A 16,485-nucleotide genomic window follows, 5' to 3' on the forward strand; every position below is an offset into this window, starting at 1 on the left:
GACATGCTGGGGGCAGAGCGCCCAGTCTATGCCACGCGTCTTGAGAACCTACGCGCCGCCCAGTCGGTCGTAGACGAGCTGAACGGAGTAGGGGCCGACGAGTTCCCCTACATGACCAGGCGAATCCAGTAGCTGATCGACGCGGCCGCAGCGCGGCACGAAGCCAACATCCGAGATGGAAGCCCCCCTCGCCGAGAACACGGCGCGACTTCGCGTACGCCGACTGCGGGTGGCGCCCGTGCAAGACAAGAGAAGGAGCCGACTGCTAGCTACAGCCGGACACGAATCACCATCGAGCACGACGCAGAAGGGCGTCCCCGAGGTGTGGAGAGACGAGGCGACCCGCCTCCTCCTCCGCCTCGCGAGGAAAGATATCCCACCCCGCCGCCTATTGAGCATCCGACTCTCAGCGGCCGACTTGGTCGCCGCGAAGGAGTCGGCAAGAACGATGCCCGCCATCGGATCGACCGCCTTGCATGATCCCTGGCCCTGGAAGAAGAAGATGATGTCGGCCCGCCTTGTTTCGGCCCCCGCATCCGCGACGAGCCCTTTCCCAAAGGGTTCTCGCTCCCAAGAGACACGCCCAAGTACAACGGCTCCGTGAAGCCGGAGGACTGGTTGATCGACTACTCCACCGCGGTTCGCATAGCCAACGGCAACCGACGCGTTGCCGTGAAATATGTCCCCCAGATGCTCCAAGGCACGGCACGCACCTGGCTCAATAGCCTCAAGCCTTACAGCATCAACAGCTGGCTCGACTTCACGGAAGCCTTCATCCGCAACTTCACCAGCACCTACAAGCGGGCTCCCAAGCCCCGACAACTCGTGACTACCTTACGCGTTGGGCCGAGCTCCGAAACTCATGCGAAGGGGTGCACGAGGTTCAAGCCATAGAGTACTTCACGGCCGGGTGCCGAGATGGCACCCTCCTCAAGCACCGACTCCTCTGCGACGAGCCGACTACCCTTGATGAGCTACTGATCATCGCGGACAAATATGCCACGGCCGACTCCTGCATGAAGACCGAGCTTCGAGACGACGCTTCCGCGAAAGTGCTTGCGCCGGCTCCCAAGACACCGGCTGCAGAGTCCACTCGGCGCCCGTACCAAAACGACATCAAGCGCAAGGGCCCAATGCCACCTCCCACTAGTCGGCAAGTAGCCAGAGTCGAAGACGAACAACCTGAGGGGTGGCCCGTGCCCAAGAAGCAGAAGGGCGGTAGGCCGGCTTGGCAGCCGGCTTTCTCCTACGAACAAACTCTCGACACCCCCTGCAAGTTCAACAGCGGCGCGAAGCCATCCAACGGTACAACCCGGAAGTGCCATTGGCTCACCCGAGTTTCCAAGGGCGAGGGGTTGTTGCCGCCTCCGCCTGCAGGCCAGCCGCCTCCTGCCCCCCAGCAGCCGGCCGCTCGGCCAGCAGTCGGAGCCATCCATGATGAGTTCCCTGACAAGCATGCCGCCTATGTCGTCTTTACGAGCCAACCAGAAGATCGGCGAAGCCGGCACCGACAACACCAAGAAGTCAATGCGGTCGCCACTAGTAACCCAGCATATATGCACTGGTCAGAGAAGCCCATCAGCTGGAGCTGGGATGACCACCCAGAGGTGATGCCGTCTCCTGGCTCCTATGCCCTTGGTTTGGATGCCACCCTGGCAACGGAGAGGCGCGCCGCTCGTTTCTCCCGCGTGCTGATAGACGGCGGGAGCAGTATCAACATACTGTACCGAGATACAATGGAGAAGCTCAATATCAAGCCGAAGCAACTCATGCCAAGCCGGACTGTGTTCCATGGCATCGTACCCGGCATGTCCTGCTCACCAATCGGCAAGATCAAGATGGATGTCCTCTTTGGAGACAAGGATCATTTCCACCGGGAGGCAATATGGTTCGAGGTAGTGGATTTCGAGAGCCCATACCACGCATTGCTTGGCCGACCAGCGTTGGCCAAGTTTATGGATGTGCCCCACTACGCCTACCTCAAGATGAAGATGCCGAGTTCCAAGGGCATTATCACCATAGCCGGAGACTACAAGAAGTCTTCTGAGTGTGCAGCAGCCAGCAGCCGGCTGGCCGAGTCCCTCGTAATTGCCAAAGAGAAGAAGATGCTGGATCGAGTTGTGACCTTGGCTGGCAAGCAGCCGGCCCTGTCTCCTGATCCCAGAGAATGAGAAGCCCAAGGTTCTTTCCAACCGGCCAAGGAGACAAAGAAGATACCCCTGGACCCGGAGCACCCGGAGAGGCACGCTGTCATAGGCACAGGCCTTGACAGCAAATAGGAAGGCGAGCTCGTCGATTTCCTCCATGAGAATCGGGACGTCTTTGCATGGTCTCCCAAAGACATGCCGGGTGTCCCGACGGATTTCGCCGAGCACAAGCTACACGTCCGATCTGACGCGAAGCCGGTCAGGCAACCCTTGCGCCGCCTGTCAGAAGAGAAGAGAAGAGTATAGTCGGAGAACAAATCGCCCGGCTTCTAGCAGCCGACTTCATTATGGAAGTGTTCTTTCCAGAATGGCTTTCCAACCCGGTCCTCGTACTGAAGAAAAACAAGCACTGGAGCATGCACATCAATTACACCAGCCTCAACAAAGCCTGCCCCAAAGATCCGTTCGCCCTGCCAAGGATTGACCAAGTAATAGACTCCATAGCCGGATGCAAGCTGTTGAGTTTCTTGGATGCTTATTCCTGTTACCACCAGATAAAGTTGAACCCAGCTGATCACTTGAAGACCGCCTTCATCACCCCATTCGGAGCTTTCTGTTACCTGACTATGACATTCGGCTTGATAAATGCCGGTGCCACTTTTCAGTGTTGCATGCAGAAATGCCTCCTCAAGCAACTCGGCAGAAATGCCCACGTCTATGTAGACAACGTCGTGGTGAAGACGGAGAAACACGGCACCCTGCTGGAAGATCTCAAGGAGACCTTTGAGAATTTGCGCCGGTTTCAGATCAAGCTCAACCCGGAGAAATGCGTGTTCGGGGTACCAGCCGGCCAGCTTCTAGGCTTCCTGGTCTCCGAACGCGGCATCGAGTGCAACCCAGTGAAGATCAAGCCCATAGAGAGAATGAAGGTCCCTACCAAGCTGCGAGACATCCAGAAATTCACCGGATGCCTGGCGTCTTTGAACCACTTCATGAGCCGGCTCGGAGAGAAGGCTCTCCCCCTCTACCAACTCATGAAGAAGTCCACTCACTTTGAGTGGAATGATCGGGCAGACCAAGCTTTTCATGAGCTGAAAAAGATGCTGTCCACACCACCTGTATTGGCGACCCCAACTGAGAAAGAGCCCATGCTCCTCTACATCGCCGCCACGAGCCGGGTGGTCAGCACAGTCATTGTGGTCCAGCGTCCAGAAGAAGGCCGAGCTCAGCTAGTCCAGAGGCCGGTATATTACTTGAGCGAAGTATTGTCTACCTCAAAACAGAACTACCCGCACTATCAGAAAATGTGCTATGGTGTGTACTTCGCCTCCAAGAAACTCAAGCCCTACTTTCAAGAACATCCCATCACGGTCGTATGCACTGCCCCACTTGCCGAGATCATAGGCAGCCGGGAAGCATCCGGCCGAGTGGCGAAATGGGCCATGTCGAGCGAGCAAATGGCCTCATCCTCTCCGGTATCAAGCCCCGACTAGTCGTGCCACTGGAGCGTTCGGCCGGCTGCTGGCTCGACGAGCTACCGGCCGTCCTCTGGAGTCTACGCACTACCCCAAACAAGTCAACCGGCTTCACCCCCTTCTTCCTTGTATATGTTGCTGAGGCTGTCATCCCAACTGACATTGAGTTTGACTCTCCTCGAGTCACCATGTACACGGAGGCGGAGGCCAAGGAAGCAAGAGAAGACGGTGTCGACTTGCTGGAAGAAAGCCGGCTGTTAGCCCTCAGCCGGTCCGCCATCTACCAGCAAGGACTACGCCGTTACCACAGTCGGAGGGTGAAGCCAAGAACTTTCCAAGAGGGAGACCTTGTGCTCCGGCTGATACAGCGAACAGCCGGCCAGCACAAGCTCTCGGCCCCTTGGGAAGGCCCTTTCGTCATCAGTCGTGCTTTGGGAAACGACTCCGATTACCTGATTGACGCGCAGAAGCGGAAGGCACGCAAGAGAGACGACTCCGGCAAGGAGTCGGAGCGCCCGTGGAACGCCAATCTTCTTCGAAGATTTTACAGTTGAAATGCAGCATGTATCACACTACCTTTTGTATTAAGTATGAGACAACGGGCCCCCGAGGAGTTCTCGGGGACTACCCTATTTTATCTTTGAATGCCGGGTATCACACCCATGATTACCCCACTGCATTTATTTTCTCCGTCCGGCACCGGGTTCGACTAGTCGGCCCGGGGACTTGCCGCCTTGAGTTATGTCCAAGTTCTACCTGCAATCAGACAAGTATTGTGCCAGCACCCAAGCCCTCTCTTGCGAGAGTCATAGCTCGAAGAATCAGCTGCCCGACTAGCAAGAGTTAAAGGCGGAGAGGATGCCCACATGAAAAACGGCTAAGGACTAACGAACTTACATAACACAAGCCGACTTCCCCCCTCGCTAACCGACTGTCGAAACAGTCGGCTGGCCGGCTTCCTTTCCTACCCTGCTACAATCTAAGAAAGCTTGAGTCCTTGCCTTCCCAGACGGCTGAATTCCTTACCCGGCCACAGACTTCAGAGCAGCTGTCCGGCTGGGAAGGCAGCAACCAAGGGAAGGCGGCAAAGGAAAAAAAGAAAAAAGATAAAAAGCAAGTAGGAATGGAAGCCAAGCACGTGCATAATAATATTTACACCCAAAGCCTTCGAAAGGCCAGCATTCAACGAAGTTTGAATACACCCCTAGTGGGTGGAATTGCGCAAAGATAACAAGTCTGTTCAAAGAGTGACTAGCAGGAAAGTAAAACGGTGAATCAAGCCAAGGGAGCGCCCGGAGCTTCAGGAAGAACGGTGGAGACGGCGGTGTCGGCTGGAGGAGTGGCCAGCTGGCGAGTCTCGGCCTGGTCGTCGCCGGTGGCAGGCGGAGCATTCGCGCGCGCCTCGTTGCTGGAGGCACGGTCAGGCTGAGGCTGGCCGGCTCCTCTGACATCCGGCACAGCATCTTCGCCGTCTTCCTCCTCCTCCTCTTTGCCCTCGTCACTGGAATCAATCTCCTCCACCGATTCTTCACCATCGGCTGGGTTCAGCCCGAACCATTCTTCCGGCTGCGCGACGCCGTCCTCGTTCACCTTAGGAGCAAAGGCGCTAGTGTTGGTGAAGTTGGCGATCGCCGAAGCACGCTAGATGATAGCCGGCCGCACCGCCTCCAGCTCCTCGTCGGCCTCCTGCCGCCAGGTGCACAGCTGATCCAAATTCAGCCCAGGGTACCAAGCCCGGACGAACTCTAGCGCCCGTCGAGCGCCAGATCGAGCTGCTGAAGCCTTCCAGGCCTCAAGGCGGCCGACGGCTACCTCCAGCCAGTCGGCAGTACGGCTGGGGGTGCGAGGAATTACTTCGCCAGGCCAAAGAGCGGCCAGCACCTGTGCTCCGGCACGCTGAAGCGGGTGGAGGATGCGGTAGGCCGGCTGGAGGCGGGCCTCGATCGCCAGAAGCTGCTCCTCAAGCGACCGGTTGGCATCCGGCGTGATCACAACCCCAGCCTGCCGCCGGGCTTCACGGTGGGCTTCGATGGCTTGGTTGGCAGCAACGGAATGGCCAGGAAAGTACTCTTCACAAAGAAGAAGAAACAGAGCAAGTCAGGAGATAAATTGACTTGCAAGGACAAGCAAAGAGTGAAGAAGAAGGCGGCCTACTGTCGTGGAATTATCACGTCAGATGTCCTTGTGAAAGGACTTAGTCGTGGAGCCATCGCAACAGGTTAGCTTGAAGGGGTTAAACCGGACAAGGGACACGGGAGTTTTATACTAGTTCGGCCCCTTCGATGAAGGTAAAAGCCTACATCTAGTTGTGATGGGATTATAGGGATCTCGATAACCAGGGAGCAAAACACGCTATGCCTGGCTCTGAAGTTGTTGTTTTTCTCTTCCTGAACCACCGCCGGGTCGTCCCCCTTATATACATGGGTTGATGCCCAGCCGGTTTATAGAGTCCCGAGGCCGACTCATACAAGTGTTCGGCTCGGTCTCTCCTTTCCTTATCTTTCAATGCAAGCTATATGACTATGGCGGTTTACTACTATGGGCCCTAATCCGCCTTTGGGCTCTGGGCTTCTAAGCTTCATAGTAAAACGCCACCTTCCGGGTCTTCGTGGGCTTCAATACGGTTGAGTATAAACCGGCCCCCTCCTAGGGCGGTTTATACTCAGTAGTTATATCCCCAACATTAGGCCCCAGATTGATTTGAACCTGTTCATGTTAATCTCTGATACTTAGCAAAATCCTGTGAACGCCTTCCTTCATTTCTCATAAACCGCCATGATGCCTTCTTTTATAAACTTTGTTAAGCCGCCGTGACGTCATCCTCTGGATACAGCAACGGATTGTCATGACGTCATTTCTGTAAAAAATAAATAAAAAGATTCCCTTTTTTAATGCCATCCCGGAAATCGAGGCGACAGTCGCGCCACTTGCCGCTTTGGACTCCTCGATTCTCGCGCCTGTCACTTATCTTCCTGCCTTGTTATAAATGCACCCGACGGGTACGTTCATTTTCTCCCCTTTCTTCTCTTCTTCTTCCTCGCGACCGAAAGAAACCCCAGCGCCGCCGCCGTCGTTCTTCGAATCTGCACCGACCAAGGCCGCTGCATCACCCTGTTTGTTCCAAAGACCCTGCCGCGCTCTTCCGCCGCCGTGTGCCCCTGGTAAGTTCGCTTCCCTGTAACCCTAGATCTTCATTAGGGTTTCAAGTTCATCCATGTTCATCGTCGTTCATCAGCTCTTTTGTGTTCCTCCTTCTGGTCTACCTGTTGAATATACATATGTGTGCCTGATAGTTTTGAACTGCGGCTAGATCCATGTTGTTAGTTCACCGTACCGTAGTATCTTACTGTTTCTGAATAGACTCCGTCTGGTTCGTCTCTGTTCCTCTTTAGCGCCATTGTAGGGCTCGGGAATATTTTCTTAGATTATCCACGGTAGATCCAAAATTATACTGCCATATTGTGAAACCTGTTTTTGTAACACTTAGCAGAAATTTCGAATTCTGGCCATCCTGCCTATAGGCGGTTTAACTCCTTAAAAGTCAATCCGCCATATAACATTAGCCCTCTCTTAAACCGCCAACTGAACACACACAGTATCCTTCTCCGGTTTAACATTGAATTACACGCTTTAAACCGGCACCTTTTATTTTCAGTTCCTCATTCCGGAATGTCGAAGCAATTTTCTGCTTGCAATTGGGTTCCATCCCGGATCACAGAGACACAGATCAATGGTTACGTCATCACTGGTGCTTTAGCTTCGAAGAACATTCTCCACTGGCGAGTTCCGGAATCGGAATGTCCACCTGAACTTCAAGAGGGAGAGGTGATTGTTTTTATGCAACATTTAGACCGGGGATTTAGTCCGCCCGGATCAAAAATTTTCCGAGATGTCCTTGCCAGCTTCCAACTCCATCCACAAGATATTGGTCCGAGCTCGGTATCAAACATATGCAACTTTCAAGTATTCTGCGAAGTTTACCTTCAAGAAGAGCCAACCGTAGAGCTGTTCCGGGATTTTTTTCATCTGAACCGCCGCACAGAATTCTCATATGGCCCCAACATAGAGCTCGGTGGCGTATCAATTCAAAAGAGGAAAGAAGTTGACTTCCCTCATGCCAAACACCATAGCCATCCTAAAGATTGGAACCAGACCTGGTTTTACTGCCGGAATACTGCTCCTGACGGAGAAAATCCCTTGCCGAGCTACCACCCTCACCGGCTTAGCAACGGCGACCCAATGCCTTCGTGTCTAACCGCCACGCAACGGAAGAATTTCGCTCCTTAACTCGCCAAGCTCCGGGCTCTGATGGCCAACGGTTTAACCGGCATTTATCTTGTCCGCTGCTGGGTTTCATGGGGCATTCTGCCTTTGAGCCGCCGCCCTGGATTGATGCATGAGTATACCGGAAGTGTAAAAGACCCTCAACGGCATCATGAAGTAATAATGACCGAGCTTGAAATCACTGAATGTGTAAAGAGGATGCTTGATGAACCGGCCGCTGCATGCAGCCAAACCGGTTTGGCTCCGTTTTGCGTCTCCAATAAACCGCCGGCGGTAAGTTCATGTACATACTTTACTGATTTCCACATCGACCGTTTACTAACCTTTCCTTGTCTTAATTTCAAGCCAACAGCTCTTTCTGGAAACGTAATAAATCGGTCGGTGCTCCTCGTGTAAAAACCAAGGTCACCAAGAAGGCCGGAAAGAAGAAAGCTACCGATTCTTCTGAACCGCCGGAGGAAGAAGAATCAGATGCTGAGGTAGAACTTGACTCACTTGGCTCCCTTTTTATACATCTTATTGACAATGATCATCTTCAGGATGATGCTGAAGCTAGCCATGCAGATCGTGTTGAGGTAATTCTTCTTTCTTCCGACTCGGACACTGTGCCGGTTCAAAGAACTCGCCGTACAATCCAGAAAATAAAACAATCTCACCCCCTTGCTCAGCTGGATCCAAAATTTTCTTTGAAGAAACGGCAAGCAGAAGAACGTCGCACAACCCGGCATAGTGGTCAACAGATCACTTCGTCCGGGTTAGCTGATACACCCCCCGGAAACGCCGTCCAGAGGTGATGTGTTCTCCTGAAAAACAATACCCTTTTAAAGGTTTCTTCTGATGCCCTGTCAATCCGTCTGACCCGAATTACCGGGCTTCTTCTAGTTCGTCTGGCGGTTCGTCGACCACCCAATTGCCTCCTCTCAAAGTAGTTGCCGGGTAAGTGTTTCCTGATTTATAACTTTATTTTGCCGGTTTGTCATACTCTAACCTTTGGTGTTATAGCGCCAAAGCTCGATTAAGAAAGAAGGCCAAGACCAGCGACCCTACTGTTGAAGTTGATCCGGAAAAGACACCCGAGCATCATAACGAAAACCCGGAAGTTGCCATGGACAGCTCTACTGGGCAAAATCAAGATGGTAATGCTAACCCGCTAGAAGCTGAACCGACTGCAAAGGCTAATACTTTAAATCCTCCTGCTCCCCCGAGCCCGGTAATGGAACAATGGTACTCAATTGCTGATCCGCCAAGTCCAGCGAACAAACCGCCAAGCCCTGTTCAGAACCTTGACTCTTCTAGCCCGGCCAAGGATGATGATGTTGTTGTGACAGGCACTGCATATACCGCCCCTGGTAATCCGGTTGCTCTGTCAAAGCATACTGGTAAAGATGAATTTGCTGCCATGAACAAAGGGAAGGGTAAAACTGATTTGTCTGCTTATACCGATCTCTCTCCTCAAGACCTTCATTCCGGCTTTCTGAACTGGCTGTATACAAGCCGTGATTATGAAGTCAGTTTAGTAAATCTAATGAAGGAACGCTATGAGGTAAATATTGCACTTTCATTGCATTGTAGCCCCTAAGGGCCGGTTTGTCTTGAGAAAATCAGACCGGTACTTTATAATCTTCATGCTGTAATTTGTGAACTGTTCTTTGTCTTGATCAAATACACATTAGCCCCCAAGTGTCATGATTAAAACTTGTATTAATCCTTGGGACTTTGAAGTATCCGCATAAAAACGATCCGCATTAGCCCCCAAGTGCTGAGTGTATAACTGGTTATACGCTTGGGACTTTGAAGAAAGCTATTAACATGCTCTCTTACTATTGCAGAGTGAAATAGATCAACAAACCTCACAAATTGCTGATCTTCGAGCAAACCTTGAGACCCATCAAGCAGAAACCACCAAGGCCAAGGATGAGCTGAGAACCGCTTTGACCACCATGGAGCAACTTAAAGAATGGTTTAAATCTGAGCAGGCCAACTGGGACAGCGAGAAAGCCGGACTGGTGAAGCGGACAGAGACTGCTGAATCGACTCTTAAACCGGTGGCAGAAGAATTATCTGGACTGAAGCACCAAATCAATGCCATGGCCTCTGCCATATTTGGTAAGTAGTGGTTGCCAAAAGTTGTATCCTTTTGAAATTTCATCGGTTTAACATGTATTTCTTTAACCTATATAGGAAATCGCATCGCTCACCTGGGTTCTGACATGCGGAAGAAGCTTAAAGCGGCATATACACTGATTGAGCAGCTGTATACCGGCGCTCAACGGGTTATATGCGCAACTTCATATGGTAACGCGGCACCAGCACTTATCAAAGATACGCTGGACCGTCTTTCAATGACGCCAGCACAAATAGAAGGGCTAAAGCGATCCGCTGCTCGGGCCGGCGCTTTGCTGGCACTGACTCGGGCCAAGGCATGGATAGCTGACCTTGACCCGGCTGATATATCCAAAGGCTTCCCCAGTGTCCAAGAAAATGGCGAAGAATTTGATAATGACGCCCTGAAACGGGTAACAAGGGAGATGCGTCCTTTGGCGAGTCAACTAGCTGTGATTCCTGAAGTGCAGAGCCTCATTCCACCAATCTGTAAGCATACTTACGCTCCTGGCGTTGATCCGGCCGAGCTTATAAGTGAAGAGGCTATCTTTCAGGCCTTAACCCGGATTGACTGGACCACCAATGACTTCCAGTCAGTGGATGAAGAGGAGGTTGAACCGACGCCAGATGATCCATCTACCTCACGTCAACCTGGTGATGAAGCTTAATCCGTCCAGGCGGTTGGTACATCAGGAACGATCAATGAATATTTCCATATTTCGGGCCTTGGAGTGCCGTGTAATAGGATAGCAAAAAACTTATGCTGATCTGCTGCCATTGTGCAAGAGATATTTTGCATTGATCCGCCATATCAATATCAATGTTTGTTCCAAGGATCATAATATGTATTTCTTGTATGCATAAAAAGACAAAGGGTCCTGGCGGTTTACCGCCGGACGGGTCATAATGCCCAAAATATGCCGGATTGATAATCAAATCATAATAATATGAATTTATACATACCGGTAGCACAAGATCCCTGGCTAGTTGGGGATCCAACTTGAATTGCGATAAGGGTGAAAAACCCAAATCTGAAGTATTTGTATCGCCATCATTTTCTGATGTCGTAGATTAAGTCATGTCGGGTGATGATTCACGCCAGACGATCCAGGCCGTTGACAGGAAATCAATGCCAAGCCGGGTTAAGAAAGCTCCGGTTTAAAATAAAAGTCTGTCAACGTAAAGTTGCGAACCAAGCCGGTTTAAGAAATGCCGGTCTTAGAAGATGGTTGAATAAGCCAAAAAAATCGGTTTAAAATTCAGCCAAAGTTCAAAATAAAAACCGTGTAGTCGAGGCTTTTTGGGGGCTGCCAGGCCCAAATGTGAGGCTTTTTGTGGGCTGCCAGGCCACTGAGTTGAACCATTTAACAAAGCCTTTTAAGATAGACCTCCAACTAGCCAGTCACCGTTTTAACTTTGACAAGTTCAGGGTCTCAAGGAGAGTAACTGTCAAACGTTCAGAGGGCCGTGCTAGGATGACCTGGATAGGAGTGTGTTACTTGATGAAGGCAGGTTAACCCGGGGTTTTAGGTAAATATACCAGGCTTCCAAGCCGTGGGTCGATACCCAGCTATAAGGGTCCATTCAGACTTCTTGGTATTGGACCAAGGAGCCCCCAAGTAACGTGATGAGCGGTGCTCATTAGGTGCCTATGTTTGAGTTGTGCATAGCATCGAAACTCTCTTTGGCCCTTTGGGTGTGAAGCTCCCAAGCTTTGTGGCGTGATAGTCGGTTCAAGGGATAATACTTCGCTTGGTCAGCTGAAGCCCCCATGTAACTCAAAGAATGTTTGAGAAAAAACAGCAGAGGTCCCGCTTAAGCAAGGATGTTGATTTATTTATTGATGATAATATATACATCGTCAAAATATGTACATAAAAGAGAGCCTATGGCTCAAGTGTTGTAAGGCCGGAGGAGAGCTATGTTCCAGGGGCACCGGGTCTCCTCCTCAGATTTGCGTGAGTCATCTCGAACGTCAATGAGGTAGTATGATCCGTTGTGCAGATTCTTACTGACCACAAAGGGTCCTTCCCAAGGCGGGGATAACTTGTGTATGCCGGTCTGATCCTGGATAAGCCGGAGCACCAAGTCACCTTCTTGAAAGGCTCGTGTCCTAACCCGATGGCTGTGATAGCGCCGCAGGTCTTGTTGATAAACCGCCGAACGTGCCAAAGCCATATCCCGCTTCTCATCCAGTAAATCCAGTGCCTCTTGGCGAGCTTGCTCATTATCCGCTTCGACATAATTAGCAACCCAGGGGGAATCATGACGTATATCACTTGGGAGAACCGCCTCTGCTCCGTAGACCATGAAGAAAGGCGTATATCCTGTTGATCGATTGGGGGTGGTGTTGATACTCCACAACACAGAAGGTAATTCTTCCACCCAAAAACCCGGAAACCGTTTCAATGGAATCATGAGCCGGGGTTTAAGACCCTTTAAGATTTCTTGATTAGCTCGCTCTGCTTGACCGTTGGATTGAGGGTTCGCTACAGATGCTAGATCAAGCCGGATATGCTCTCTTTGACAGAAATCCTCCATCTCACCTTTGGAGAGGTTAGTACCATTATCCGTGATAATGCTATGTGGATAACGAAAGCGGAAAATAATCTTTTTGAGAAATCGAACCGCCGTCGCTGCATCACAGTTGCTGACAGGCTCCGCTTCGACCCACTTGGTGAATTTATCAACTGCCACCAACAGGTGGGTTCTCTTGTCTCAGGAACGCTTAAAAGGCCCCACCATATGAAGCCCCCAAGTAGCAAAAGGCCAAGTGATTGGAATCATCCGTAGCTCCTGAGCCGGAACATGAGCTCTGCGGGAATTTTTTTGACAAGCATCACATCGCTTTACCAGATCCTCCGCATCAGCATGAGCTGTCAACCAGTAAAACCCATGACGAAAAGCTTTTGCATCCAGGGACTTTGAACCGGCGTGATGACCACAATCCCCTTCATGAATTTCCCGGAGGATCGCTTGGCCTTCTTCCGGAGAAACACAACGCTGAAATACGCCTGAAACGCTACAGCGGTGTAACTCACCATTGTGGATAACCATGGATTTAGAATGCCGGACTATCTGTCGGGCCAGGACTTGATCATTTGGTAGCTCACCCCGGTTCATATATGCCAGATATGGAATCGTCCAATCCAGCACGACGTGTAAAGCAGCCACCAGTTGCGCCTCCGGATCAGGAACAGCCAGATCCGCTTCTGTAGGCAATTTAACAGACGGGTTATGCAATATATCCAGAAAGGTGTTAGGGGGTACCGGTTTACGCTGAGATCCAAGTCGGCTCAAAGCGTCTGCTGCTTCGTTTTTGCGCCGATCAATATGCTCAACCTGGTAACCTTTGAAGTGACCCGCCACCATATCTACCTCACGCCTGTAAGCCGCCATGAGTGGATCCTTAGAATCCCAAGTACCAGAAACTTGCTGAGCCACCAGATCAGAATCGCCGAAGCAACGAACTCGAGTTAAGTTCATCTCCTTAGCCACGCGGAGACCATGAAGTAGGGCTTCATATTCAGATGCATTGTTAGTACAAGGAAACATCAAGCGGAGGACATAGCAAATTTTATCCCCTCGGGGGGAAGTAAGAACAACTCCAGCCCCCGAGCCTTCCAACTGCCTTGATCCATCGAAATGAATGGCCCAGTACGTATTATCCGGTTTCTCTTCCGGTGCTTGTAACTCGGTCCAGTCATTGATAAAGTCCACAAGAGCCTGCGACTTAATGGCTATGCGAGGCACATACTTCAAACCATGTGGACCAAGCTCAATTGCCCACTTTGCAACCCGGCCAGTTGCTTCTCTGTTTTGGATGATATCACCCAAGGGAGCCAAACTGACCACTGTGATGGGGTGACCTTGAAAATATTGCTTGAGTTTCCAACTGGCCATAAAAACCCCATATACCAACTTTTGCCAATGTGGATAGCGTTGCTTTCACTCGATCAGGACTTCATTGATGTAATACACCAGACGTTGAACCGGATATTCCTTCCCAGCCTCTTTACGCTCTACAATGATAGCCACACTGACTGCTCGGGCATTAGCAGCCACATATAATAGTAAAGGCTCATGATCAACTAGGGCTGCCAGAACTGGCGGTTCAACCAATTGCCGCTTTAACTCCTCAAAGGCCGCATTGGCTGCATCACTCAAGACGAAATTATCCGTTTTCTTCAGCATCTGATACAAGGGAATAGCCTTCTCATCCAAACGACTGATGAACCGGCTGAGAGCTGCGATCCGGCGTGCGAGACGCTGAACATCATTGATACATGTCGGTTTGGCCAAGGATGTGATTGCCTTGATCTTTTCCGGATTAGCCTCAATGCCCTTGTTAGACACCAGAAAACCGAGCAGCTTGCCTGCCAGAACACCAAAGACACACTTATCCAGATTAAGCATCATTTTGTAAACCCGAAGGTTGTCAAATGTCTCTCTGAGATCAGCTATCAATGTCTCCTTTTTCCTGGATTTCACCACAATGTCATCCACATAGGCATGAACGTTACGCCCAATCTGCTTGTGAAGACAATTTTGCACACAACGCTGATAAGTTGCTTGAGCACTCTTGAGCCCAAAGGGCATAGAAACATAGCAGAAGGCTCCAAAGGGAGTGATGAAGGTTGTTTTCTCCTGGTCCTTAACTGCCATTTTGGTCTGATGGTACCCTGAGTAAGCATCCAAAAAACTCAGGCGCTCACAACCCGCCATCGCATCAATGATTTGATCAATACGCGGGAGAGCAAAAGGATCAGCTGGGCAAGCCTTATTTAAGTCCGTGTAATCCACACACATGCGCCAAGTCCCGTTTTTCTTAAGAACCAACACCGGATTAGCCAACCATTCAGGATGAAAAACTTCAACGATAAACCCAGCCGCCAACAGCCGGGCTACCTCCTCCCCAATTGCCTTGCGTCTCTCTTCATTAAAGCGACGAAGGAATTGCTTGACTGGTTTGAACTTTGGATCAATGTCAAGGGTGTGCTCAGCGAGTTCCCTCGGTACACCTGGCATTTCAGAAGGCTTCCATGCAAAGATGTCCCGGTTCTCACGGATGAACTCGATGAGCGCGCTTTCCTATTTTGGATCCAGGTTGGTGCTGATGGTGAACTGTTTGGACGAATCGCAGGCACAAAGTCAACAAGCTTCATCTCATCCGCTGGTTTGAAGTGCAGGGTTGGGTCGTGCTCAGTGGTGGGCTTCTTCAGAGGGGTCATATCTGCCGGATCAACATTTTCCTTGTCAAATTTTAACTCCTCTGTAGCACAAACCGACTTAGGTAAGCCGCATCACTCTCTTCGCAATCCAAAGCGATTTTCCGACTTCCATGAACTGTGATGGTTCCTTTGTGACCCGGCATCGTGAGCTGCAAGTAGATATAACATGGCCTCACCATGAATTTTGCATAAGCCGGTCGCCCAAACAGTGCGTGATACGGGCTCTGGATTCTCACCACTTCGAAAGTCAATGTCTCAGACAGGGAATCATGCTCATCTCCAAACACAACTTCCAAAGCAATCTTGCCCACTGGATATGCCGACTTTCCTGGTACTACACCATGAAAAACAGTATTGGACGGTTTAAGATTCTTATCCGTCAGCCCCATGCGACGGAATGTCTCATAATACAGAATATTAATACTGCTTTCTCCATCCATAAGTACTTTGGTGAACTTGTAACCTCCCACCTGAGGTGCCACCACCAGAGCCAGCTGACCCGGATTGTCAACCCGGGGCGGATGATCCTCCCTACTCCACACGATGGGCTGTTTCGACCAGCGCAGATAGCGTGGAACTGCCGGTTCAACCGCATTAACTGCCCTCTTATGCAGCTTCATATCTCGCTTGCACAGACTAGTGGTGAATACATGATATTGTCCACCATTCAGCTGCTTCAGGTTAATCTGGTAACCTGACTGCTGTTGACTCCCTTGATTACCCTGCTGGTTATTACCGCTTTGGTTGTTCTGGTTATTCGGATTGTTCTGAAATCCAGAGCCTGAACCGCCGCCACCATGAAAACCTAGACCTGAACCGCCTGACGGGTCCTGATCATATCGGAAGAGATCAGAGTTTTTGAATTGCCTCATGATATTACAATCCTTCCAGAGATGAGTTGCGGGGGCTTCTTTGGTTCCGTGCTTTGGACAGGGCTGATTCAACAAACGCTCCAGATTCATCGATCCGCCACGCTGGGGCGGTTTACCTTTATGACGCTGCACATTAGCATTAGCCACAAAATCTGAATCCGCTTTACGCTTACCATTATTCCCATGGCCTCCCTGGTTGTGCTGCTGTCCCTTCACACCGCCATTCCTCTTTCCCTTCTCCGGTTTCTCATTATCAGAATCGGGATCCTTGGTATTATCAGAACCGGCATATTTTACCAAGGCTGCCATGAGGGTTCCCAGGTCATTGCAGTGATGTTTGATTAGTCCCAAGTTCTCCTTTAGTGACTTAAAC

Source organism: Triticum dicoccoides, chromosome 5B (assembly GCF_002162155.2).
Source record: "Triticum dicoccoides isolate Atlit2015 ecotype Zavitan chromosome 5B, WEW_v2.0, whole genome shotgun sequence".
NCBI lineage: Eukaryota > Viridiplantae > Streptophyta > Magnoliopsida > Poales > Poaceae > Triticum > Triticum dicoccoides.